General features: G+C 46.0%; 1 long non-coding RNA gene across 1 annotated transcript in view; it reads right to left on the bottom strand.

Annotated features, from left to right (window-relative positions):
• Nucleotides 1–3,776: 3,776 nt before the first annotated feature.
• Nucleotides 3,777–25,884, bottom strand: part of LOC144799131 (uncharacterized) — a 510,047-nt gene continuing 487,939 nt past the window's right edge. Inside the window, exon 5 of the long non-coding RNA XR_013603756.1 lies at nt 3,777–3,909. This is a non-coding gene — a long non-coding RNA (uncharacterized LOC144799131). The remainder of the gene's footprint in view (nt 3,910–25,884) is intronic.

Here is a 25,884-nt window from a genome sequence, read left to right on the forward strand (position 1 = left end):
TACACACACAGAGAGCCCCATACACACACACAGAGCCCCCCACACACACAAAGCCCCACACACACAGAGCCCCACACACACAGAGCCCCATACACAGAGCCCCACACACAGAGCCACACACATACAGAGCCCCACACACACAGAGCCCCCCCCCCCCACACACAGAGCCAAACAATGGAAACAATGTTATTGCACAGAGTGAGGTGGCCACCTGAAGTCTGTTTTTCAGAGCCCTGGCTGGCTTCACCATTCCTGCTTTGTTAATGGCAGCTACATCCTCAGTAGTCCTTGAGTACCTCAGCTGAACCACAAGGACCAAAAACATGTTACAAATGTAAGAGAATGTCACGTCCAGGAGTATTTCCATTGAGCAAACAAAGCTGCAGGCAGTGACCCACGCAGCAATAAGGGGATTAAAAGAGCATCTGTTCTCAGTGACACTGTAAAATATGTAAAATGAGCAGGAGACTGAGAAGGAGGAAAGGAAAGGAGAAGTGGACATGAAGAACAAAAAGGTGGGAGGGAGAAAGGAGGAAAATGAAAGAAATGGGAAAAGATTATAGATAGAGAAATAGAAGGCGGAGAGATTTAGTTTTTTACATATTTCGAGTAGTTCGCCAATTCCTTGGCCTCTTCGCGCTTTTGGGAATCTCGGAGGGACGCTTATCTCCAGATGGAATAAGACAGAATTAGACAGTGTGGATGAGAAGAGGAGACGGCGGGACATGACGGAGGGCAGGGAGAAGTTGTCAAGGAAGGCAGAGAGATGTTATATAACCTTAGGAAATATACAGAAGGGAGAAGAAAGGGGCGGAGATGACCGAAAGCGGGCAGGTAAACAGATACTTGGGAAAGGAAATATCGACCGTTGGGGAATGTGAGAAGGGTATATAAGAAAGGAAATCTAGAAAAGGAGGATGAGCCTGAACGTTTTTAAAGTTTCACTAGGACAAAAACATAATATGCGGAGGGATGCCTAAAACTTGCAGAGCCCTGCCCTCATGTGTGCATAACATGGATGTTGCAATAACCAGCGCCTACCTGACATGGCTCCCACTAACCAGTAATGTCCGGCACCCTGGCTGACTGACCCCTTGTCGAAAACAATAACTATCGGGCTGGCTGGACTGCAGGGGACAGCGGCCAAAACTCCTGCGTGCTCCTCTCCTCACCCAAAACTTCACAAACAAGGAAACAAATCCCCATGGACTGTGGGTGTCCCAAAGCAGGCGGGCATGCCTTGTTTGACGTCACAGGATGCACCGCATTGACAGGACTCACCCGGCAGGCCTGATGGAAAGGTGACGCAGCCTACCTCACTTGTGCAAATGTATAAACCATGATGTCACCGCTGAGCTATGCCCGCCTCGTCACTGCCATCACGCGCCTGGCCATGATCCGACCTGAACTCTTTGCTATGAGTTCCTGGGTTTTCAGCAGACAGAGGCAACAAACACGAGCTGACACGAACTGACAATGGGCGGCTGCACACACAAACTGGAAGCTCCATAACGCCTCGTGGAGCGTCGCTAGCCATCTCCGAAACTCTAAGCAAAATGGTGGCAGCAGCTGCGGATAAGCCCTGTCCTTTTCAGACTGGGGGGCGTGTTTTTTGTTGAGTGACGGATGACGTCACGGAGAAAAAACAGCAAAAAACACACCCCTCAATCCGAAACGGACGGGGCTGAAAGGGACAGACAGAGCTCTTCTCCAATGGCTGGCCGCTGTTTAGGAAGCCAGCCAATGGAGAAGAGCTGGCTCGTTTACCTCCCTACTCTAAGACATAATTTCTCGCCCAGCGAGACTGCGCAAGCGCAACCTACGCAGGCCGAGACCTAAAAACGATCTTTTAACATTCTATTCGCTGTGGCTTATTCATAACAGAACATTCTATCCCTAAAAAGACTTACCATCTTTATTTAAAACAAGACATACCATAAAACATAGGTTCAGTGCTACCGATTATCAATTATTAGATTATTGAATTCCCAATTTAACCTACAGGGAAACAAAACTCGTTTTTGACTAGATTCTCCAAAAGAAGGAACATAACTTTCTATTTGAAGAGGCAAATTGTTGTGCCTTTTCTGATGTAAACAAAATTAATTTTTTTCTTAAAACACCTTCACACTGCTACTATTTCCTAATAGCATAATGTGCAATCTGTAAATAAAGTAAATCATTAACATTGACGCTATTGTAGAGATAAATTATCTACTGTCTATAGAATTAAAACCCTGTATTACTTACTATGTGTGAACTATCTACACTTCCTTAATAAGGCTCCGCAATTACGCACCATAATACTTATTGGGACATGCTGGCATTGGCATCCCATATATTCATGCCTAAAAAATAGAAAAAAGCTCTGAAACTCTATTTATTATATTATTATAACTATATGCCATTACTTAATTTATGGGCTCACCTTTTATATATGGTAAGATCAAATTAGCATGCCAGAGAGGTACTTTGCTTCGTAACACAGCAAAGCATGCTAGAGGAGGATTTAGAGACACTCACCAATTCTCCTCTTCTTGGAAAAGGATAATTTTCCTTTTAGTTTAAGGGCCGTGCTTAATTTGAGACTGTGTTTTCCAGTTCTCAGCACTGGCAATTTATTCTCTACACCGGCTCTTTTAGCAACTGCCACGTGGTGGCACTGTTTATCTGATTTTTCGATTTGCACAACAACAGTTGTTTAATAATTAAATATACATTAAAATCAGTAATACCTGCCACTCAAAGCTGTAGGAATAGCTTGGTCGGCATGTATTAGTAATTTTCAATGTATATTTGAAGTCTGAATTGTCACACTTGTATGAGTATGCTGGCTAGTTGTGATGGTACTGTCACCCGCTGCACTAGTGGGGGCAAAGGATGGTGCAAGCTGCAATGGCCTCCTGACAAGATCCTGACACTTATGTGTTTTACAAATTAAGTACTGCTAAGCGGGTCTACCAGGGGATACACCCAATAATATTAAGATGAACATGGCATGATTAGTTCTGGATCCAGTCAGGACTGCACAGTACTCCCTATGGACAGCCTTTCTGCCATCTGGATTACGATGTTGGTTTCCCATAGCCTTTCCGTGCTTTTCTTTCCGACACAGAAAGGCTATCAGACAGTGATTTGGGGGCCCCTAGCAGGGCTCCCTTGCCTCCTACGGTTGGTGGACGTGGAGGTACCTCGGGTGCCTTCCTGTAAATCCCTGCACTGTGTTGCAGGCACCATGGGGTGCCTGCCACAGGGTGCAGTGTTGTACACACACACCCATTTCTTTATAGGAGCCTGTATTATAGCTGGTTTAGGGCTGTATCACAAGTTCCCATAGAAAATGGGAGTATCTGACCCAACAGTGTTTGGATGCATCGAAATCAGTCGGTCGGAGCCGCCGACCGGAGGTCTGTCGGTCCTGAGAACGAGACTGTGTCGGTCGGAGGCAACTCCTACCAACATCATAATAAGCCGCTTAGTGTGTTAATAGGTGTTTTATAGTTAGTTAGAACAGCAGGCGCCTTTCAACTTTCCGGAGGTACAGACCTCAATGCTATATCTCTGAGTACGGCTTTATGCAATACACTCTTTTCGATTGGAGTAATTGGATGGAAGCCTCCATTATGCTGATACCTTTTTTTGGCGTCCTTTTTGTAATTAGGGATACCCAATTTATAATAGTGTAGAATAATATAGATTTGTTGATTTTACTCATGACTCGAGAGAAAGTGCAAAACTTACCATTTAACTTGCACATTTTATTTATTATCTTTTCCATTGCAGTGACTGCATTTCCAGCATGCTTCATATCGTTTAAACTGAATTTCCCTCGGAGATTTAGACTTATTTTGGTGATTTTATACTTCTATAATCTACTTCTGAGACTTTTATGCCAGCTTCTTTCTGAGTCTGTAATAAATAAAATTAACATTCATTAGTAGTCTTGGCTTTATTGTTTGAACAAATGCATTATACTGTTAATTAATTTAGAAAAAAGATTGCTTAACTCCCTCTTACCTCTCAAGGTACTAAAACACCCATCACCAAAGAAGGGAGCTTTCTAAAGGGCCCAGGGCTCCTGCAGGTTCTAGGACATGTTTTGGACACAAGGCAAGCCCTTTCATTGTCTTGCAGCATTATAAAGGCAGAATAGAGTATTTTCATATGTAAATGTAAGATATGTATAAGTATAAGTATGCATAAGATGAACAAATTCGGTGCACCAAAATTGTTTGCAATTTGAAAAAAACCCATAAAGGTTACAGACCGTTTTGCTAAATTATAGTTACATTTTTAAAGGCAACTTAAAATATCGTTCTCAAAGGTGTATTTTAAAAAAAATCTGGTAATTCTTTGAAAGAAAATAAACACTGTAAAACCATTTTAGTCAACATTATAAAAAATGTTATCATGTTTCTTACTCTTGAAAACAGCCACAATGTACACCCTCATGTCTGTGAAGATTTACTACATTCAAGCATTCATAAAACATTACAGAAGCAGACCTGGAAATGTTTGTGCAGCAGCTGAAGGTTTCCAGGAGTGCTCCCAGATAACAATTGTGAATTCCATTTTTGTTTGAATAAAAGTACAACAGTATATTTGGTTAAAGCTGTTTTATTTCTTCACCAGGAAAAAATATTTGCCACCACGAAGAAACTCATTTCCTGGCAAACCTTTATCTCGAGTAAATGTTCAACCTTTTGCGGAACGGTAGGACTTTTAATTTACGTTTATAGGAGTGCACAAAGTCACTGTGCATTCAATCTTGAAATAAAAACGTCCCACCCGCTTCCAGCCCATCAGCAGATATATTACATGAAAACCTTCATGCTAGTAAATTCTTTTATAAAATGTCTACCATTGAAAAAGAGATTGGCAAAAAAGGGAACTGTGGCTCATTGCGATCAAGTCCTTTTCACAAGATTTACTCAATATGGTCAAGTTTATAAGTGCTGACTATGAGATGTATTGTTGATTCAGAACTGGCAAGCTAGGCACTGGATACAAGTATAAGTTGGGTTTATTTAATTTGAGCATTTGCGTAAAAGTACATTTGTCAGAGCAATTCACAAGGCAATTTCTCAGACAGTAGAGTAATAAACAGAGGTATGATATAATTATAACAATGGAACATCCTGGACTCTGCTCTAATTTAAATTCTGGCATAATGAAAGTGCTGGCATAGTCAGTGTAGTACTATAATCCGAACACTGGTCTAAACTGATCCCATTAAAAAATAGAACATTTCTGTACCTAAAGTCTAAGTATAAGTTTGTACTTAAATAGCTCTCTAATAAATTCAGAGCCCATTGTAATGTGGAAGGAAGTGGCATAATCAGAACTGTATTACAAGTCAAACCCAGGCCGAATTTTAGACTTCATGTAATCAGAGACAGATCTATCAAAACTCTTATACAATGAGAATACAGACATATTTTGGCACCCAACTGCATAGCACCAAGTGGGACAAGTGGATTATTTACCAGAAAAGAACCTTTCTGAAGCAGCGCGTCTCTTGTACAAGCAGTTTTTTGAATAAAATTGCAAACCCATGACCAGCTTTCCCTGTGCAAACAATAAAGGGCATAGAGAACAGCTCTACACGCTCTGATAACATGCGGAACAGGCACAGTACAGGCATCAGTAGTGCTCAGGTCTTCGTAAGCAGGAGACACCTAAAAACTAGAGTCGAGTGGCGGAGCTCCATGTCTCCATGACTACAGACGTCATTGACAAAAAGCGCCATAAGACACAAGTCAGATGATGGACTCACCTTATTTTTGTTACCATTGACATGTTTTTCAGAATGAAATGGATGCGTTCTTCCTCTCCTCTCCCTGCAGCTGAGCTGCCGCCATTTTACTTAGCTCTGTGATTGCTGTTTCTTAAATCCTGAGCAGGAGTGGGATGGAGAATTCCAATGTGTGGTGCTCCTGATCCTGAACACCCTGGAATTTAGGGTGTTGCAGTAACAACTGCACCTCTTTCAATTTTCCACTTGAACATTATGGCACTTCAAAACTAATGAAACGTACTGGGAAAATTTACATTAAATACAAATGCATTCAGAATTTTGCGCTGACTACATCAAACTGCACATCATTCTCCAAATTCCAAGGGAAAATTTGGAATAGGAGATATCCACTGCACTCAGTAAATACAGCACTTCCATCAGATTCACTCATAACCAGGCTATATCAGGAGAAGTCCTAAAGCTTGGCAGCAGGTTTCTTGTTTTGAAAAAAATGATATTTTAGCATATAATGCACACATCACATTTCGAACACAGTCTATAAATGTGCTATCTTTCTATAAGTCATAAGTTATAAGGATTTGTTGAGCAAACATATCTCCCAGGCATCTCAGAGCGCTAGCGAAACTCCAGTAAAAGGCGAGGGAGCCGACTGACCGTAAGAGAAAAGGGGTAAAAAAGCCATGTTTTTAGCCTCCTACGGAACTGTTTATGGTCCGTCAGCATGCAAAGCTGTAAAGGGAGTTCATTCCAGAAAGCAGGAACCAAATGAGAAAAGTATCAGCTGCCATTCCTGGCAGTATGAATCCTAAGGGGAGTGAGTAGAAATTTAGTTCCTGACCTAAGCGTCCTATTGGGTAAGTACCAAATGAGTTTTTGGGCCAGGCAACTTTGCCTGTTTCCGTACATGGTCTTGTGTACCAGACAAAAAACCTTGAAACGTATACGTTTCCTGCTAGGAAGCCAATGAAGAGCATTCAGATTAGGTGCAGATGGGAACCGTGATGGAAGATTTAGCACAAGCGCCAGGCGGCAGTATTCTGCAGGACTTGAAGTCTGGTGTAAAGCTCTTCATTAATAGAGGCCATCAGGGCATTTCCATAGTCGAGCCGACTTAAGATTAGACCCTGAACAAGAGGTTTCCTGTTTTGTATTGGAATCCATTGAAAGATCTTATGTAGGCCACGCATAAATCCGTAGCAGGTACTCATTATATGGCCTAAGTGGTCTTTCATAGACAGCTGATTGTCGATGTTTACTCCCAAGATTACTCACCATGGGTTTGGGAAGTGGACAGGGGCCAAGGCTCAGAGGCCACCAGTCGTTCAACCAGAATTTGTGTGCCTTCCTAAAGAGTATGACCTCTGTCTTACTGGCATTGAGTTGGAGGTAGTAGATTTGCATCCAGTTGTTGATGTGGATCATGCAGTTTGTAAATCTAAGTCTAGTGTCAGTTGGATTAGGACCAAGGAGTGGTCAGTAGCTGGGTATCGTCGGCGTATGACACTACATCGAACCCACAGGATCTGATCACCCCTGGCTAGGGGTGCCACATAGGGATTGAAGAGCATGGGACTTAAAATTGATCCCTGAGGGACTCCCTTATCTACCAACTGACTACAGGACACCCAGGTGCCCAATTGTACGGTGGAGGTTCGATCTGTTAGATAGTTTCTAAGCCAGTCTAGGGCTGTTCCCCTGACTCCCATCTCCCACAGCCATTGTTCTAAATTACTGAGAGAGATGATATCAAAGGTGGCTGACAGTTCCAGCAGGACAAGCATGACTGACTGTCCATTGTGCTCGGCAAGTCTAGACCTGTCTATATACTGGATACACAGTATACACTCTCACACTGAACGTAAAGTAAGCATAAATTATGCTTCTTATGTGCACAGATTGCTGCCTATTTCCTCCACTTACCATTCGCTCATCATTACGGTCACTTTACCTCACACTCCAGTTCTAGAATTGAGGGTCAAGAGCTACTGCTGTGAGGTATGACGAGGCAGTTACATGGGGCACTTCTGATAGGGAACCTAGCAATGAAACTGATCAATCTTCCCCATCTGCAGCTCTCTGATATCCTAGTTCACTTCAATTATGGGAGAAGAACAGTGCTGAATTTGTGCCGGTGGTTTCCAGTGTTTGGCACTGGCACTTAACTGTCAACACCAGCATTTGTTGTGACAGTCTGCCACATGGTGGCACTGTTAGTCTAATTTAGAGCCGAGCAAAAGGGCAGTTGTTTATTAATTCAATGTACATTACGAATGACTAATTCCTGTCGCCCGGCCCAAGCCATTCTTTTAACTTTGAGGGCCTGAAATAGTCTGAATTGTCACACTTGTAGGAGTGTGATGGTTAGTAGTTGTGTTGTTACTGTCATTGGCAGCTCTGGCAGGGGCAGTGGGTGTTGTGAGCTGCAGTATACTCCTGATGAGTTCCCTGGCACTCATATTTTATTAATACAAATTAAGCACAGAAGAAAAATAACTGTCCTTTCTCAGATCCAATAAAAACATGAAGAGGAGTGGCAAGAGGCCAGGCCCCAGAGATCAGACCTTTCATCCCTTGTATTGGACTATATCTGCTTTAAAGGGATTTATGACTTGTTTTTATTTGTTCAACAGTCAGTTGCTTCTAAAAAAATAGGTCGTGGTCCTAAAATGTCTGAGCCTATGGCCATGCCAATGCTTTCTTATTAACTGAAATCTTTTTAATAGTATTTTATAAACTGCTTTAAAACCATTTCTACAGTTTCTTTGGGCAACAATCATTGGCAAAGCCAATAGGTGTTGCATATAACTGAAAGTGTTTGGATGCGTCCATGCAATCAATCATCCATTCATCCATCCGTGCACTCAGACACTCATTCTGCTGCTCATGCATTTGTTCATTCACCCATTCACGACTTCTCCCACTCACTCATCCACTATATCGCAAACCCCCCCCCCCTTGAGACCCTTTCGGGTGAGTAGTCACGCTTAAGAAACCTGTGATTGATTGATTGACTATACAAATCAAAGACTCACCAATCACTGAGGAGGTACATTCAGTTATCAGCCATACCTACAGGATTTGATGTTTAATTAACAAAACTATTTACTTATTAAAAGCTTACTAGTAGTGCCATCATACTGGGCACTTTTAGTTTGTTTTGATTTGGGATTGAAAGAAAATTATGAAGAGCAACTGTAGGAGAGTAGGGTCTGCAATCCTATTTTCACCCCAAATTTTTGCTTTTTGCTTCACTGGTTTTCGACTTACTGGGGCTGTGGGCCTGCTAATCAGACCCCCAGCCTGCTGTTCTCTCTCTAAATTAGTAATACATGTGCTATAGGTACATACCACAATTGGAAATGGACTCCTTGTCGGCCCCTGTACTATGCACTATAGGTGCTCAGGGCATAGGTGCCACCAAGGCCTACCAGGGGCTGCAGCATATCTTTTGCCACCCCTGGCTGGTTCTTAAATTGACACAACTGGCTGATCACTCAGCTGGGGCAAGATGGTGTAATCAACTCTTGCTTAGATATAGTATACCTATATCTAAACCTATATCTGGACACATATAAACCTGTGAGCCACTCCTATGGAAGGCCTTATCAATCCTGGAGGCAGAGTGCGTGGTTTAATGTGAGATGGAGCTCTAGCATGAGCTGAGCCTGTCTGCAGCTGTCGGGAACAACTCCCTAAGCTGTTCAGGGATAATGCCATACCATATACTATTAAGTGCATTATAATCCTCGCGGTTATATGGCAACTTTGGTTTGGCTTTATCAAAACATGTCGTGTAAGGTGTCATACGATTTGGAATACTATCCCCTCGCCAGTCCTGGTGACGGGGATAGCATTCCACCCCTCTAGAGGGAGAAGACATGTTACTTTACTGAAATGCGGTTGATTTTTAAAAGAGCCTCAGATCCACAAAATGGATGCTTCTGCCACAGATACGGGTCTGACCTCCTGCAGCTGGCCAAAACTCAGCCAAGGAGGCCTGGACAAAGGGTTTCCTGTCGCAGGGGGGTGTCACACCCCCCTAGACAGGAGATAGTGGATTGTAGCAGGGAGGTTTGAAAGAAACCAGACACTGCTTGGGGAGCACAAGGCTGCCCCTTGCATAATCCGGCCAAACCGGTTCTGGGGCCCACCAGCCCCCGTCCCAGCGTGGCCTGGATCAAAGGAAAGGGGTGTACCCACCCCCTTCCTGGGTCCCACCCATAGGAGGGGACCTAGCAGGTAATCCAGCCCCCTAGATTGGTATAAGAATGGGAGCAGTGCCAATGCACTTCAGATTATCCTGATGAAACATAAGAAACGAAACTCTGGACCCTTCAACATCCTACTCAACGTAGAAGACTGAAGAATCTCCCTTGTGGTCAAGGAGTGACCACCCTGTGCAAACAGGCACCATCCAGCACCTCGATGTCTGCTTTGTTGCAGTTCCCGCCGGAACTCGAGCGACAGAGATCGACAAGATCAAACTTGCCTGCCTTCTTACAGCCCGATCCACAGTCCCTGCAGAGCTGAGACCCGTGGACGTGACCGGAAGCGTGGGGCATGCCATCTTGAAAATACCACGAGACGCTGACCGTGCAGCCCACGAGTGACCCTCGAAGCTGTACTCCGGGGTTTGAGAAGCCCCAACCCTGAGCCACTCTTGTACCGAAGTTCACCCCTCTACACTTGACGAGTGCTGCGTGGGGCCCTTCTGCTTTCTTTGGCTCAACGCATTGGCCCGGTCATTTGCCAGCTGGCTTGTGGCCCCTGGGGCGGCGAAAACCTAAATACGACTTGTGATTCTGGTTGCTCCAGACTTACACCAGCTTCTCTGAAAAGGAGCACCCACTCTGTCCCTCCTGGTCCGAGTGAGAAGCAATCTTCCAGTTCCGCGTGGATTGCTCTTGCCAAGTGTTGTTTGCTCCAATCTTGAAGCCGACGGTGCCGACGGTAAGAGCCTACGTGGGACAGCTCATGACCCGCCCCTGGACGTCGCAGATACCCCAGAGCCCACGTGGCAGTGGAGAGAAGCTCCTCGATAATCACCTGATTGCGCCCGACATTGCCTGGTTCCGTCCTGGTTCCACCCTGGTCACTGCTGAGTGACCCAGACTCTGTCCCCTCTGCTTTCAGGTACTTCTAGACTCTGATCCACCCTTGGATCACACCGGACACTTCTCCTTCACATCGCCTGCAGCATCTTCAGCTTCAAGCACCCAGAACCTGCGTGACGAAACCCGATGCCACTTCGACCCTATGCACCCGCTTCCTGTGGGTGAGGTAACATTGCAACACCAGTGTTCCCACACTGGTACGCACCTCTAGGGTCTGTGTCTAAAGTTTTGTCCTTCTAGGTTCATCAGAAGTATCCTAAAACTCTATTTGTGTAACTTTTATGCACCATTGACTTAACATTGGTGCATGCGTGTGCTTTAAGCACTGCACCCGAATCCCGCAGGCTTTTCCCGACTTCAGCATTGCTTGTCCCGACTGCTCCCAGCGATTTCCTAGGCCCTAGGCCTAACCACTGTTCGATTGGTATCTCTTATACCACTTTCTTAGTATATGGTCTGAGTGCCCCCCCCCCTCATCCATAATTGTGCAACTTTGTATGTTATACTGTGCTTTTGATTTAACGCTTGTGCCCCTTTGTTCATAAAGAGTACTGGGGATTATTTTTAGAAATAAACACATATATTTTTATAATATATACTTGTTTGGTGTCCTTTCATTTGATATTACAGGACTGTGATTGGTAAAACAGCTCGCTTAACACGACCTCTTGAGTTTAGCCTTTAAGGCTGCTTAGTCTATGCTACCATTCAGATAGCTTGTCTACAAGGTTGACTTACAACCAGACACCATAAGGGATAGTTTGGACTGATACAAGGTGGTTCCAGAATTGGAAACATCATATATCAGGCCAACTTCTCACATTGGTGGCAGCGGTGGGATTTGAGCTTGCTGTTGTTTTACCATTGCAATCTTTCTATCAAATTGAAAGATCACATCAAGTACCTTAGGTACATATAAATCAAAAGCTTAGCATATTTAAGTTCTACTGAACTTAGTAGTTGCAGATTAAAGGGAGTAGCACACCCTGACTACAACTCACTAGCAAGGTACAGTAGGAAAACACTTAGTGTAGGTAAGTGCACCACTTACACCACACTAGAGTCATGTCTGGCACAGGTGAAGCTCCAAGCTCTCTGCCTGTGACAGTTGACCTTACCAAGGCAACTTCCAGCTATGACAAACTTACCCACAAAGACTTGTGTGCCTTGCGCATTGCAAGAGGGCTAAAAAGGGGCAGAAGTCCCACCAGTCCTACCCTGATAGCCATTCTGGAAAAGGATGACTTAGATAAGGCGAGTGCAGCTCCCTTAGAATTAGGAGATGGAGTGAACCCCCCTGTGACTGAGACCACTCCAGAGGAGGAAGAAGAAGAGGAGGAAGAGGAGGAGGAGGACTCAGAAGTAGAGGAACCTGAAGATCAGGATCAGAGGGGTAACCAGGTTGTAGTTGCCAGGCGTAACCAGGCCAACTTAGACCTACTTGGGAATGGAGAGGGCCAGCACCTCCCCAGATCCCAAAACATCATTCTCCCAGGCAGCAGAAGAGTGAGATCTCCATCAGGGGACTCTCATATTTCTAGTGCCTCAAGAGAATCTCAGAGAGGAATGACTTCCTCTCAGAGGAAAGAGCATAAGGCAAGGATGAGGGCTGTCAAACTCCAGATAGAGAGGGAGGAGGTAGCCCTGGCTCAAGCTAGACTTGCTTTAGCAAGAGAACAGAAGTTGTGTGGCTTAGATGCCTCTGTTATTGCCTGGATGTGTATATTTTTGCTATCAATTAGATGCCACTGGTGGCAGCATAATTCCTAGAGAGAAAGACAGGAGATATGATATTAGAAACCTGACAAAAAGTGTGCCCCCCTACAAGGAAGGGGATGACATCCACAAATGGATGACTGCCCTTGAGAGAGCCTGCATGGTACAGCAGGTTCCTCAGGATCAGTGGGCTGCAATTTTATGGTACTCCTTTTCTGAGAAAGGGAGGGATAGGCTCCTCACAGTTAGACCTGAGGATGCCAAAAACTACTCTGTCCTGAAGAGTGCTCTTATTGAAGGGTTTGGCCTAACCACTGAGCAATACAGGTTGTTGTTCAGAGACACCCAAAAAGCACAGACTCAGGACTGGACTGATTTTGTTGATTGTGCCACTAAGGCCATGGAGGGTTGGCTGCAGGGAAGTAAAGTCTCAGACTATACAGGATTGTACAATCTTATAATGAGAGAGCAGATCCTTAATAACTGTCAGAACCAGCTGTTGCATCAATACCTTATTGACTCTGATCTGACCTCTCCCCAAGAATTGGGAAAGAAGGCAGACAAATGGGTCAGAACAAGGATTAAGCAGAAACCCCAGAACCAAGGTGGTGACCAGAAGAAAACAGACCAGAAGGGTGGGAATCAGAAAGATAAAGAAAAGGACCAGAAGTCTTCAGGCCCCCAAACTAGTAATAAGGAGGGTGGTTCCCAAAATGGAAACAAGAAAAAGAAGAACGATGGCCCAAAGAAACCTTGGTGTAATACCTGCAAATCAGTTTCACACTGGGGCAGTGAATGCACCAAGAAAAATCCAGTCCCCACCACTGCAGCTCCTAAAGCACCTGCACCCCCTAGTACAGTTAGCAGTGGTGGTACACAACCAAAGGGTATAGTAGGATTAACCTTGGGTACTGAGATGGAATCTGGTCTAGTCAGAGTCCCTACTCAGGCAGTTCTCCTATATGATGTGGACTTATCCTTGTCCACTACAGTGAGTCCCAGTAACCTGGGCAAATATAGGCAGACGCCTTTGATAAATGAGAGACTGGCTCAGGCCTACAGGGACACATGTGCCAGTGTCACTATGGTGACACCTGACTTTGTGGACCCTGGACAGATTGTGCTAGGTGAAAGTTACCTAGTGACCAATGCAAGCAACTCCACTACTACACATAGTGTGGCTGTTGTGAACTTCTCCTGGGGAGGGGTAGATGGCCTAAAGAAAGTTGTTGTGAGTGCAGACCTTCCAGTAGACTGATCTTGAAAGCTCAGTTTGGTCAGAAGTGGAGTGCAGGACTCATGCAGAAATGCTAGGGATTTCAGCACATGTCCTTGCAGTGACAAGGACTCAGGCTAAGAAGTGCCTTCCTGAACCAGTGGTGGATCTTGGAACAATAGACCAACCACAACCCAAGAGAAGGAGCAAGAGGGTAAAGGCTGTGCCTTCCCCCTTGCCCCAGGTTGAGGATCAGATTTCACAGGAAACTGATTCTGCAGTCCAAGAGGAGACTGTCTCTGAGGAACTTGAGCTTGACCAGGTTGAGTTTCTGGGGACAGGGGGACCCTCAAGGGCAGACCTGGGGCAGGCCCAATTAGATTGCCCTTTACTTGAACCCCTCAGACAGCAAGCTGCTGCTGAGGCTGCAGGGAATGCTCAAGGTGCCCATAAAGTATATTGGGATGATGGACTCCTTTACTCAGAGGCTATAGACCCCAAGCCTGGTACCACCAGGAGGTTGGTTATACCTTTGAAGTTTAGGGGTTTCCTTCTCACCTTGGCCCATGATATTCCCCATGCAGGACACTTAGGCCAGAACAAGACTTGGGACAGGCTTGTTCCTCACTTCCACTGGCCTCATATGTCAGAAAATGTCAAGGAGTTTTGTCGCTCCTGTGTCACTTGCCAAGCCAGTGGTAAGTCAGGTGGCACAACAAAGGCCCCCCTCATACCACTACTTGTGGTGGAGGTACCCTTTGAAAGAGTTGGAATAGACATTGTGGGTCCCATGGATCCTCAAACAGCATCTGGGCACAGATTTATACTGGTGGTAGTGGATCATGCCACCAGGTACCCAGAGGCAATTCCCCTGAGGACCACCACAGCCCCTGTGGTGGCAAAAGCCCTCATTGCAGTTTTCTCAAGAGTGGGCTTTCCAAAGGAGGTACTTTCAGATAGAGGCACCAACTTCACGTCTGGATACTTAAAAGCAATGTGGAAGGAGTGTGGAGTAAACTACAAGTTTACCACACCCTATCACCCACAGTGCAATGGGCTTGTAGAGAGATTCAACAAGACCCTCAAGGGAATGATAAAAGGATTACCAGAGAAGCTTAGGCGGAAATGGGACATCCTTTTACCCTGCCTGCTCTTTGCTTATAGAGAGGTCCCACAGAAGGGGGTTGGCTACAGCCCTTTTGAACTTTTGTTTGGCCACCCTGTGAGGGGTCCACTATGTTTGGTGAAGGAAGGATGGGAGTTACCTCTCAAAAAGCCTAAGCTAGATGTTGTGGACTATGTACTTGGTCTCCGCTCCACGATGGCTGAGTATATGGAGAGAGCATCCAAAAACCTGGAGGCCAGTCAAGAATTACAGAAAGCTTGGCATGACCAAAAGGCTGTTCTGGTTGAGTTCCAGCCAGGGCAGAAGGTGTGGGTGTTGGAGCCAGTGGCCCCAGCAGCTCTCCAGGACAAATGGACTGGACCCTACCCTATTATTGAGAAAAAGGGAGAAGTCACCTACCTGGTTGACTTTGGAACCCCTAGGAGCCCCCATAGGGTGCTCCATGTAAATCGTTTGAAAGCATTTGTGGACAGGGAGGACACGAGCTTGCTCATGGCCACAGATGGGGAACAGGAGGAAGAGAGTGACCCTCTCCCAGACCTGCTTTCCCAGAACCCCGATGATGGATCAGTTGATGGAGTAGCCTTGGCAGGCAGCCTCACTGACCAGCAACAGATGGACTGCAGACAGGTTTTGCAAGCCCACGGACACTTGTTTTCACTCACACCCAGTCAAACTAACTGGTGCACCCATGAGGTGGACACTGGTGACAGTCTGCCTGTGAAGAATAAGATCTACAGGCAACCTGACCATGTCAGGGATTGTATAAAGGCTAAGGTGCAAAATATGTTGGATCTTGGAGTGATTGAGCCATCAGAGAGCCCATGGGCTAGCCCAGTGGTCCTTGTGCTAAAACCTCATACGCAAGATGGAAAGAGAGAAATGAGGTTTTGTGTGGACTACAGAGGTCTCAATGCTGTCACTAGGACAGATGCACATCCCATTCCAAGAGCAGATGAGCTCATTGATAAATTGGCTTCTGCCAAGTTTCTGAGCACATTTGATTTGACAGCTGGCTACTGGCAGATCAGACTAGCTGAAGAGTCAAAAGCCAAGACAGCATTCTCTACCCCTAGTGGACATTATCAGTTTGTGGTAATGCCCTTTGGTTTGAAGAATGCCCCTGCCACCTTCCAAATGTTGGTGAATCAAGTCCTTGCTGGGCTGGATGACTTCTGTGCAGCATATCTAGATGATATTGCTGTCTTTAGCTCCACCTGGGAGGATCACCTGATCCACCTGAAGAAGGTTCTGGAGGCCCTGCAAAAGGCAGGCCTGACTATCAAGGCTACCAAGTGCCAGATAGGGCAGAGCAAGGTTGTGTACCTGGGCCACCTAGTAGGTGGAGGTCAGGTTCAGCCACTGGAGAGCAAGATCCAGACCATACAGGACTGGGCTCCTCCAACTACCCAGACACAAGTCAGAGCCTTCTTGGGCCTGACTGGGTATTACAGAAAATTTGTAAAGAACTATGGGTCCATTGTGACACCATTGAATGACTTGACATCCAAGAAGATGCCCAAAAAGGTTCAGTGGACAGTTAGCTGTCAAAAGGCATTTGATGACCTGAAGAAGGCCATGTGCTCTGCACCTATCCTGAAGAGTCCTGACTACTCCAAACAGTTCATTGTACAGACAGATGCTTCTGAGTTGGGGGTGGGAGCTGTGCTTTCACAACTTAATCAAGATGGTCAAGACCAGCCCATTGCTTTTATTAGCAGAAGGCTGACCCCCCAGGGAGAAACGTTGGTCAGCTATTGAGAGGGAGGCCTTTGCTGTGGTTTGGGCCCTGAAGAAGTTGAGGCCATACTTGTTTGGAACTCACTTCCTAATTCAGACAGACCATAAGCCCCTCTTGTGGCTAAATTAGATGAAGGGTGAAAATCCCAAACTGCTCAGGTGGTCCATTTCCCTAAAGGGGATGGACTTTACAGTGGAGCACCGCCCAGGGACTGACCATGGTAATGCAGATGGTCTCTCCAGGTACTTCCACTTAGAACATGAAGACTTATCAGGTCAAGGTTAAGTTTAATGTCCCTGCGTTGGGGGGGGGGGGGGGGGTGTTGTGTAGCACAGTAGGGTCTGCTATCCTATGGTCACCCCAAATTTTTGCTTTTTGCTTCACTGGTTTTCGACTTACTGAGGCTGTGGGCCTGCTAATCAGACCCCCAGCCTGCTGTTCTCTCTCTAAATTAGTAATACATGTGCTATAGGTACATGTGCAATTGGAAATGGACTCCTTGTCAGCCCCTGTACTATGCACTATAGGTGCTCAGGGCATAGGTGCCACCAAGGCCTACCAGGGGCTGCAGCATATCTTTTGCCACCCTGGCTGGTTCTTAAATTGACACAACTGGCTGATCACTCAGCTGGGGCAAGATGGTGTAATCACCTCTTGCTTAGATATAGTATACCTATATCTAAACCTATATCTGGACACATATAAACCTGTGAGCCACTCCTATGGAAGGCCTTATCAATCCTGGAGGCAGAGTGCGTGGTTTAATGTGAGATGGAGCTCTAGCATGAGCTGAGCCTGTCTGCAGCTGTCGGGAACAACTCCCTAAGCTGTTCCGGGATAATGCCATACCATATACTATTAAGTGCATTATAATCCTCGCGGTTATATGGCAACTTTGGTTTGGCTTTATCAAAACATGTCGTGTAAGGTGTCATACGATTTGGAATACTATCCCCTCGCCAGTCCTGGCGACGGGGATAGCATTCCACCCCTCTAGAGGGAGAAGACATGTTACTTTACTGAAATGCGGTTGATTTTTAAAAGAGCCTCAGATCCACAAAATGGATGCTTCTGCCACAGACATGGGTCTGACCTCCTGCAGCTGACCGAAACTCAGCCAAGGAGGCCTGGACAAAGGGTTTCCTGTCGCAGGGGGGTGTCACACCCCCCCAGACAGGAGATAGTGGATTGTAGCAGGGAGGTTTGAAAGAAACCAGACACTGCTTGGGGAGCACAAGGCTGCCCCTTGCATAATCCGGCCAAACCGGTTCTGGGGCCCACCAGCCCCTGTCGCAGCGCGGCCTGGATCAAAGGAAAGGGGTGTACCCACCCCCTTCCTGGGTCCCACCCATAGGAGGGGACCTAGCAGGTAATCCAGCCCCCTAGATTAGTATAAGAATGGGAGCAGTGCCAATGCACTTCAGATTATCCTGATGAAACATAAGAAACGAAACTCTTGTCCCTTCAACATCCTACTCAACGTAGAAGACTGAAGAATCTCCCTTGTGGTCAAGGAGTGACCACCCTGTGCAAACACGCACCATCCAGCACCTCGACGTCTGCTTTGTTGCAGTTCCCGCCGGAACTCAAGCGACAGAGATCAACAAGATCAAGCTTGCCTGTCTTCTTACAGCCCGATCCACAGTCCCTGCAGAGCTGAGACCCGTGGAGGCGACCGGAAGCGTGGGGCACGCCATCTTGAAAAGACCACGAGACGCTGACCGTGCAGCCCACGAGTGACTCTCGAAGCTGTACACTGGGGTTTGAGAAGCCCCAACCCTGAGCCACTCTTGCACCGAAGTTCAACCCTCTACACTCAACGAGTGCTGCGTGGGGCCCTTCTGCTTTCTTTGGCTCAATGCATTCCTTCCCAGTATAAGAATTGGCTTGGTAGTTTGGTTTGCCCTGTTCCCATCATGCACTGGGACAGGAACAGACTAATTTGCATATAGCCAGGTTCTGAGCTGGGATGGTGCAGTGAGCTAAAAAACGGTGATGGATTAAAACCATGATCTATTGACTTGGTAAGAGTATTCTGCATCATTCAGAAACTCTGTCCATCACCACCCCCCTTTTCCAAAATCGGTTTTATCCACACTATGTGTGGGAGGGTATACTCAGACGTGAGTCCCTTGCTCATTGCACCATCAGGATTCAAGCAAGCCGGGCCGAAGAAGGCTGTGATGCCAGAAACCGGTCTCCGGAAGCTTGTTTCCTTCCCAGTATAAGAATTGGCTTGGTAGTTTGGTTTGCCCTGTTCCCATCATGCACTGGGACAGGAACAGACTAATTTGCATATAGCCAGGTTCTGAGCTGGGATGGTGCAGTGAGCTAAAAAACGGTGATGGATTAAAACCATGATCTATTGACTTGGTAAGAGTATTCTGCATCATTCAGAAACTCTGTCCATCACCACCCCCCTTTTCCAAAATCGGTTTTATCCACACTATGTGTGGGAGGGTATACTCAGACGTGAGTCCCTTGCTCATTGCACCATCAGGATTCAAGCAAGCCAGGCCGAAGAAGGCTGTGATGCCAGAAACCGGTCTCCGGAAGCTTGTTTCCTTCCCAGTATAAGAATTGGCTTGGTAGTTTGGTTTGCCCTGTTCCCATCATGCACTGGGACAGGAACAGACTAATTTGCATATAGCCAGGTTCTGCGCTGGGATGGTGCAGTGAGCTAAAAAACGGTGATGGATTAAAACCATGATCTATTGACTTGGTAAGAGTATTCTGCATCATTCAGAAACTCTGTCCATCACCACCCCCCTTTTCCAAAATCGGTTTTATCCACACTATGTGTGGGAGGGTATACTCAGACGTGAGTCCCTTGCTCATTGCACCATCAGGATTCAAGCAAGCCGGGCCGAAGAAGGCTGTGATGCCAGAAACCGCTCTCCGGAAGCTTGTTTCCTTCCCAGTATAAGAATTGGCTTGGTAGTTTGGTTTGCCCTGTTCCCATCATGCACTGGGACAGGAACAGACTAATTTGCATATAGCCAGGTTCTGAGCTGGGATGGTGCAGTGAGCTAAAAAACGGTGATGGATTAAAACCATGATCTATTGACTTGGTAAGAGTATTCTGCATCATTCAGAAACTCTGTCCATCACCACCCCCCTTTTCCAAAATCGGTTTTATCCACACTATGTGTGGGAGGGTATACTCAGACGTGAGTCCCTTGCTCATTGCACCATCAGGATTCAAGCAAGCCGGGCCGAAGAAGGCTGTGATGCCAGAAACCGGTCTCCGGAAGCTTGTTTCCTTCCCAGTATAAGAATTGGCTTGGTAGTTTGGTTTGCCCTGTTCCCATCATGCACTGGGACAGGAACAGACTAATTTGCATATAGCCAGGTTCTGAGCTGGGATGGTGCAGTGAGCTAAAAAACGGTGATGGATTAAAACCATGATCTATTGACTTGGTAAGAGTATTCTGCATCATTCAGAAACTCTGTCCATCACCACCCCCCTTTTCCAAAATCGGTTTTATCCACACTATGTGTGGGAGGGTATACTCAGACGTGAGTCCCTTGCTCATTGCACCATCAGGATTCAAGCAAGCCGGGCCGAAGAAGGCTGTGATGCCAGAAACCGGTCTCCGGAAGCTTGTTTCCTTCCCAGTATAAGAATTGGCTTGGTAGTTTGGTTTGCCCTGTTCCCGTCATGCACTGGGACAGGAACAGACTAATTTGCATATAGCCAGGTTCTGAGCTGGGATGGTGCAGTGAGCTAAAAAACGGTGATGGATTAAAACCATGATCTATTGACTTGGTAAGAGTATTCTGCATCATTCAGAAACTCTGTCCATCACCACCCCCCTTTTCCAAAATCGGTTTTATCCACACTATGTGTGGGAGGGTATACTCAGACGTGAGTCCCTTGCTCATTGCACCATCAGGATTCAAGCAAGCCAGGCCGAAGAAGGCTGTGATGCCAGAAACCGGTCTCCGGAAGCTTGTTTCCTTCCCAGTATAAGAATTGGCTTGGTAGTTTGGTTTGCCCTGTTCCCATCATGCACTGGGACAGGAACAGACTAATTTGCATATAGCCAGGTTCTGAGCTGGGATGGTGCAGTGAGCTAAAAAACGGTGATGGATTAAAACCATGATCTATTGACTTGGTAAGAGTATTCTGCATCATTCAGAAACTCTGTCCATCACCACCCCCCTTTTCCAAAATCGGTTTTATCCACACTATGTGTGGGAGGGTATACTCAGACGTGAGTCCCTTGCTCATTGCACCATCAGGATTCAAGCAAGCCGGGCCGAAGAAGGCTGTGATGCCAGAAACCGGTCTCCGGAAGCTTGTTTCCTTCCCAGTATAAGAATTGGCTTGGTAGTTTGGTTTGCCCTGTTCCCATCATGCACTGGGACAGGAACAGACTAATTTGCATATAGCCAGGTTCTGAGCTGGAATGGTGCAGTGAGCTAAAAAACGGTGATGGATTAAAACCATGATCTATTGACTTGGTAAGAGTATTCTGCATCATTCAGAAACTCTGTCCATCACCACCCCCCTTTTCCAAAATTGGCCCGGTCACTTGCCAGCTGGCTTGTGGCCCCTGTGCCGGCGAAAACCTAAATACGACTTGTGATTCTGGTTGCTCCAGACGTACACCAGCTCCTCTGAAAAGGAGCACCCACTCTGACCCTCCTGGTCCGAGTGAGAAGCAATCTTCCAGTTCCGCGTGGATTGCGCTTGCCAAGTGTTGTTTGCTCCAATCTTGAAGCCGACGGTGCCGACGGTGAGAGCCTACGTGGGACAGCTCGTGACCCGCTCCTGGACATCGCAGATGCCCCAGAGCCCACGTGGCAGCGGAGAGAAGCTCCTCGACAACCACCTGATTGCGCCCGACATTGCCTGGTTCCGTCCTGGTTCCACCCTGGTCACTGCTGAGTGACCCAGACTCTGTCCCCTCTGCTTTCAGGTACTTTTCGACTCTGATCCACCCTTGGATCACACCGGACACTTCTCCTTCACATCGCCTGCAGCATCTTCAGCTTCAGGCACCCAGAACCTGCGTGACGAAACCCGACGCCACTTCGACCCTATGCACCCGCTTCCTGTGGGTGAGGTAACATTGCAGCACCGGTGTTCCCACACTGGTACACACCTCTAGGGTCTGTGTCTAAAGTTTTGTCCTTCTAGGTTCATCGGAAGTATCATAAAACTCTATTTGTGTAACTTTTACGCACCATTGACTTAACATTGGTGCATGCGTGTGCTTTAAGCACTGCACCCGAATCCCGCGGGCTTTTCCCGACTTCAGCATTGCTTGTCCCGACTGCTCCCAGCGATTCCCTAGGCCCTAGGCCTAACCACTGTTCGATTGGTATCTCTTATACCACTTTCTTAGTATATGGTCTGAGTGGCCCCCCGCCCTCATCCATAATTGTGCAACTTTGTATGTTATACTGTGCTTTTGATTTAACGCTTGTGCTCCTTTGTTCATAAAGAGTACTGGGGATTATTTTTAGAAATAAACACATATATTTTTATAATATATACTTGTGTGGTGTCCTTTCATTTGATATTACAGGACTGTGATTGGTAAAACAGCTCGCTTAACACGACCTCTTGAGTTTAGCCTTTAAGGCTGCTTAGTCTATGCTACCATTCAGATAGCTTGTCTACAAGGTTGACTTACAACCAGACACCATAAGGGATAGTTTGGACTGATACAAGGTGGTTCCAGAATTGGAAACATCATATATCAGGCCAACTTCTCACAACAACCCTGACAGTCAATAATACATGATCCCCAGTGACACCCTGACTTTCACAATTTCATGTATAGCAACATAGAGACGCAGGTTAAAGAAACCAGAAAATAAACAATCACAATGAAGAATTCAGTAAAACAAACACAAAGAACTTTTTTAATACTACCTTTTCAAACCAAAAAATATTCCTTAAATGTAGCTATCATATTTTCATTTGAAAAATATATACATGTGTATCTTTCTGCAAATGTGTCATTCTCGATGCACACACAGAGATATTTTCTTGCAGTTCTTTTTATAGCAGGGACTTGCCTCAAGGGCATTAGAGTGCTTTACATGAGTACCAGATTACATTACACATTTGTGTTTTGTTTTTTAGGCACAGGGAGATTAAGCAATTTGCCCAGACACACTATGTTGAGCCGCAGCCAGGACTAGAACCTGATTTGCCAGTTTCAAGTCAGCACCTCTTGCCGTTGGCCCTTATCTTGCAACTGCGTCTTCAGAGATACTATTTTTATTGCATGTATTATATATAGCCTGTAAAAGGTATAGAAACCCAGTTCTAGAATCCTATTTATTCATACACAATATGTAGAGTGGTATGCGTTTTTTGTTTATTGTTTTGACATATTTTGTGTGGAATGTTGAGTGATATCGAAGTCCTTGACTAGGATCACTACATAAAAGAAAGCCCTCGAGCCTAAGAGTCACTTCGACGTATTCACTGTGCTCATATTCAGATACATTCAAGTTCATAATGTAAAGTGTCTGCCCTTTAAATACATGTTACCTATTTAATGAAAGCTTTTAAAAAACTATTTGTAGGCTTGTTAAGAAATCCACAACTAAATGAAAGACACTCTAGTACAAGAGGCTGTATAAGCAAACTACTATTAGGCCCTCATTGCGATATCGGGCGGACGCCGACCGACCTCCGTTCGGCGGTCCCGACCACAATATTAGGATGCGACCACACATGGTGCAGTTGTTCACTCACATTTCTCTATGGGAGCTTGTGCTGCGGCCATATACCGGCAGTAGCACAAGCTCCCAAAGAGTAATGGGTGTTTTTGTTAATTCCTGCACTCGGTGCAGGGATTAACAGGGGGCACAATAGGTACCCCCGGCCTCCAACCGGAGGCTACTGTGGCAAGGTGGCCGTGCTAGGGGCCCCCAAAGTCGCTTTCCGACAGGATTTTCATATCAGAAAGACCGGCATGAAAAGCCTGTCAGAAACCGACATCAGAATCCCCACGGTATATACGCCTTACATAGGAGATTATGAGCGGCCACTGGCTGTTGGGTTGCTTGAGCCCATCAGAACCAGTTGGTCCGACCAGCTGGTTTCAAATCCGACAGCTTTCATTGTCATAAGGCTGTCTGATTTGAAACCAACGATCGGAGACTTTCCGACTTACATCGTAATAGGACCCTAAATATTAAACTTTGCACGTTGTACTGAGGTGTGCTACATTATTTAATGAAACTAAAAATGTTTAAAATTCTTTAACAAGAAAACACCACTGGCAAACGTATTAGTAGGTGCGTGGTGGGACTGTAGCAAGTGATTAACAGTATAAGCAGTATCCATGCCCAAAATAGCTGTTTCATCTTTATGAGGCTCTTTGTGAATGCTCAGTGCCGCCCCTGGCGGAGGCTGGGGGTGGTGTGCACCAGTGGGGATTATAGTTGGCAATATAGATGTGTCCCACCTCTGCCCTTCTCTGTGCAGAAGATCTCTTCCTGTCCCTGTTGTGTGCAGGTGGCAATATCTCTGTCTCTTCCTATAAAGTTGGCATCTTTTACCCTTCCCCATGCAGGGTACATCTTTATCTGCTTTCTCTTTGCACACTGCCCCCTCTGACTTTGTATGTTGGCAGCTTCTCCTTGTGCCTTGTGCAACTAGCCCTGTCTCCTGCTTTCTTGTTGCCTTTGCAAGTGGCCTCTGTATCAGTTTCCTGTCAAAGACACTTCTGTAGCATACAAATCTTTATTTAGATATAAAACGAATATCTTTAAAAGAAATTCCCAAATCACATTGTGTACAAATTAAGAGAAAAAGGAATTGAAAAAAATAAAAGCAATACAACACATTTGATACATTGTTAAAACTCAAACAAAACTTAAAAAAAGAATTACAAGTTAGAGCTATTCTATAAAAGAGTACTGAACAATACCATTTCTCTTGCGGACTGCCTGGCCGTTTACACTACATACAATGTTTAGTTTAAAAGGTTAGTAAAGAAGCCGTAGCAGCCTTCTTTGGCTTAAAATTACGGTACACTTGCTGAATAAAATTTGCCAGTCTTGTATTTAATACTGTATTGTCAGGGCTCAGAGCTACAATAATGGCTTGCCTACAAGTCCGGACCCCCAACCTGTTCCATTCGGCCCTAAGCTTGCCCCTACGTTGGGAGTTAAAGGCCGGGCAGATACAGACCACATGCAGCAGCGTTTCTGCCGCCTTGCCGCACCCTCTGCAAGTTGTATCCTCCGCCATGCGTCGCCAAGGGGGTAGACACTTCTGTATTGAGATGGCATTTCTAAGCATTGCAGACATTCTCGACTTCTGTTCGCTGCATCAGTGGCACTTCTCTGCACTTTTGAGGTGCAGAGAGTCCCTTCATTGCTAAAGGTGGCCCTTCTTGGCCTTCCACCTTCAGGCCTCTGCCTGCTGAAAAAATTATAAAGATTGCAAACCTCTGGTGTTCACAAAAACTTTGCAAATGAATCTGTTTTCCGCAATCTCATGCTTTGGTGGTCACAATGGTTCCTGAATCTACTTACCTAGGATGCGCGTCCCCATCTCTCTTACACCAGCACCCATGGATGCTGGACCTGTACACGTACTAAAGATACATACTTGGCACAGACCTCTCCTGGCACTGTTTCACGCCATCCATGTCGTCTCAATCAACTAAATCAAGACAGTTTATATAGTGCAAAAAGAATCTATGACAAAATATCGACTACAAAAATATCTACCTACCAAAATATCGCTACCAAAATATCGCAACAAAAATATCGATGACAATGTTGAAAATTAGTACGTTTTGGTGAACATTATCTGCGCCATCTTGCCTCTTCCCCTGATGCCACACTTTTGTCGTGCGCGCCCGCCATTTTTTAAGATGCCCCGATCAGAACGAACCCTTTTTCATGCCGCTGGCCCCTGACATAGCCCTTCGCCTTCACTAAGCCTGCACGCTATCCACCCCCTGCTTGCACCTGCCTTGAGTCATAAACCCCTCTTCGGCGCTGCTCTGCCCCAGGCCCTCATCCTGTTCCCAGCGCGACACCTCCCTGCTTTCCTTTCATGATCTCCGGCCCTTAGATGCAAAACCCTTTTTCCCCGTGTGCCCGTTTTGTCCTCCCCGTTCCTAAGCCGACACCCAGCTCTGCCGATACCATCCTTGCCCCTCCCCGTACAATAGAAAGCTTCCCCCATCAAAGAATCCCCGGGTTGATCAAAGCCCCCACCCCATGAGA

Source organism: Lissotriton helveticus, chromosome 12 (genome assembly GCF_964261635.1).
Source record: "Lissotriton helveticus chromosome 12, aLisHel1.1, whole genome shotgun sequence".
Classification (NCBI taxonomy): domain Eukaryota; kingdom Metazoa; phylum Chordata; class Amphibia; order Caudata; family Salamandridae; genus Lissotriton; species Lissotriton helveticus.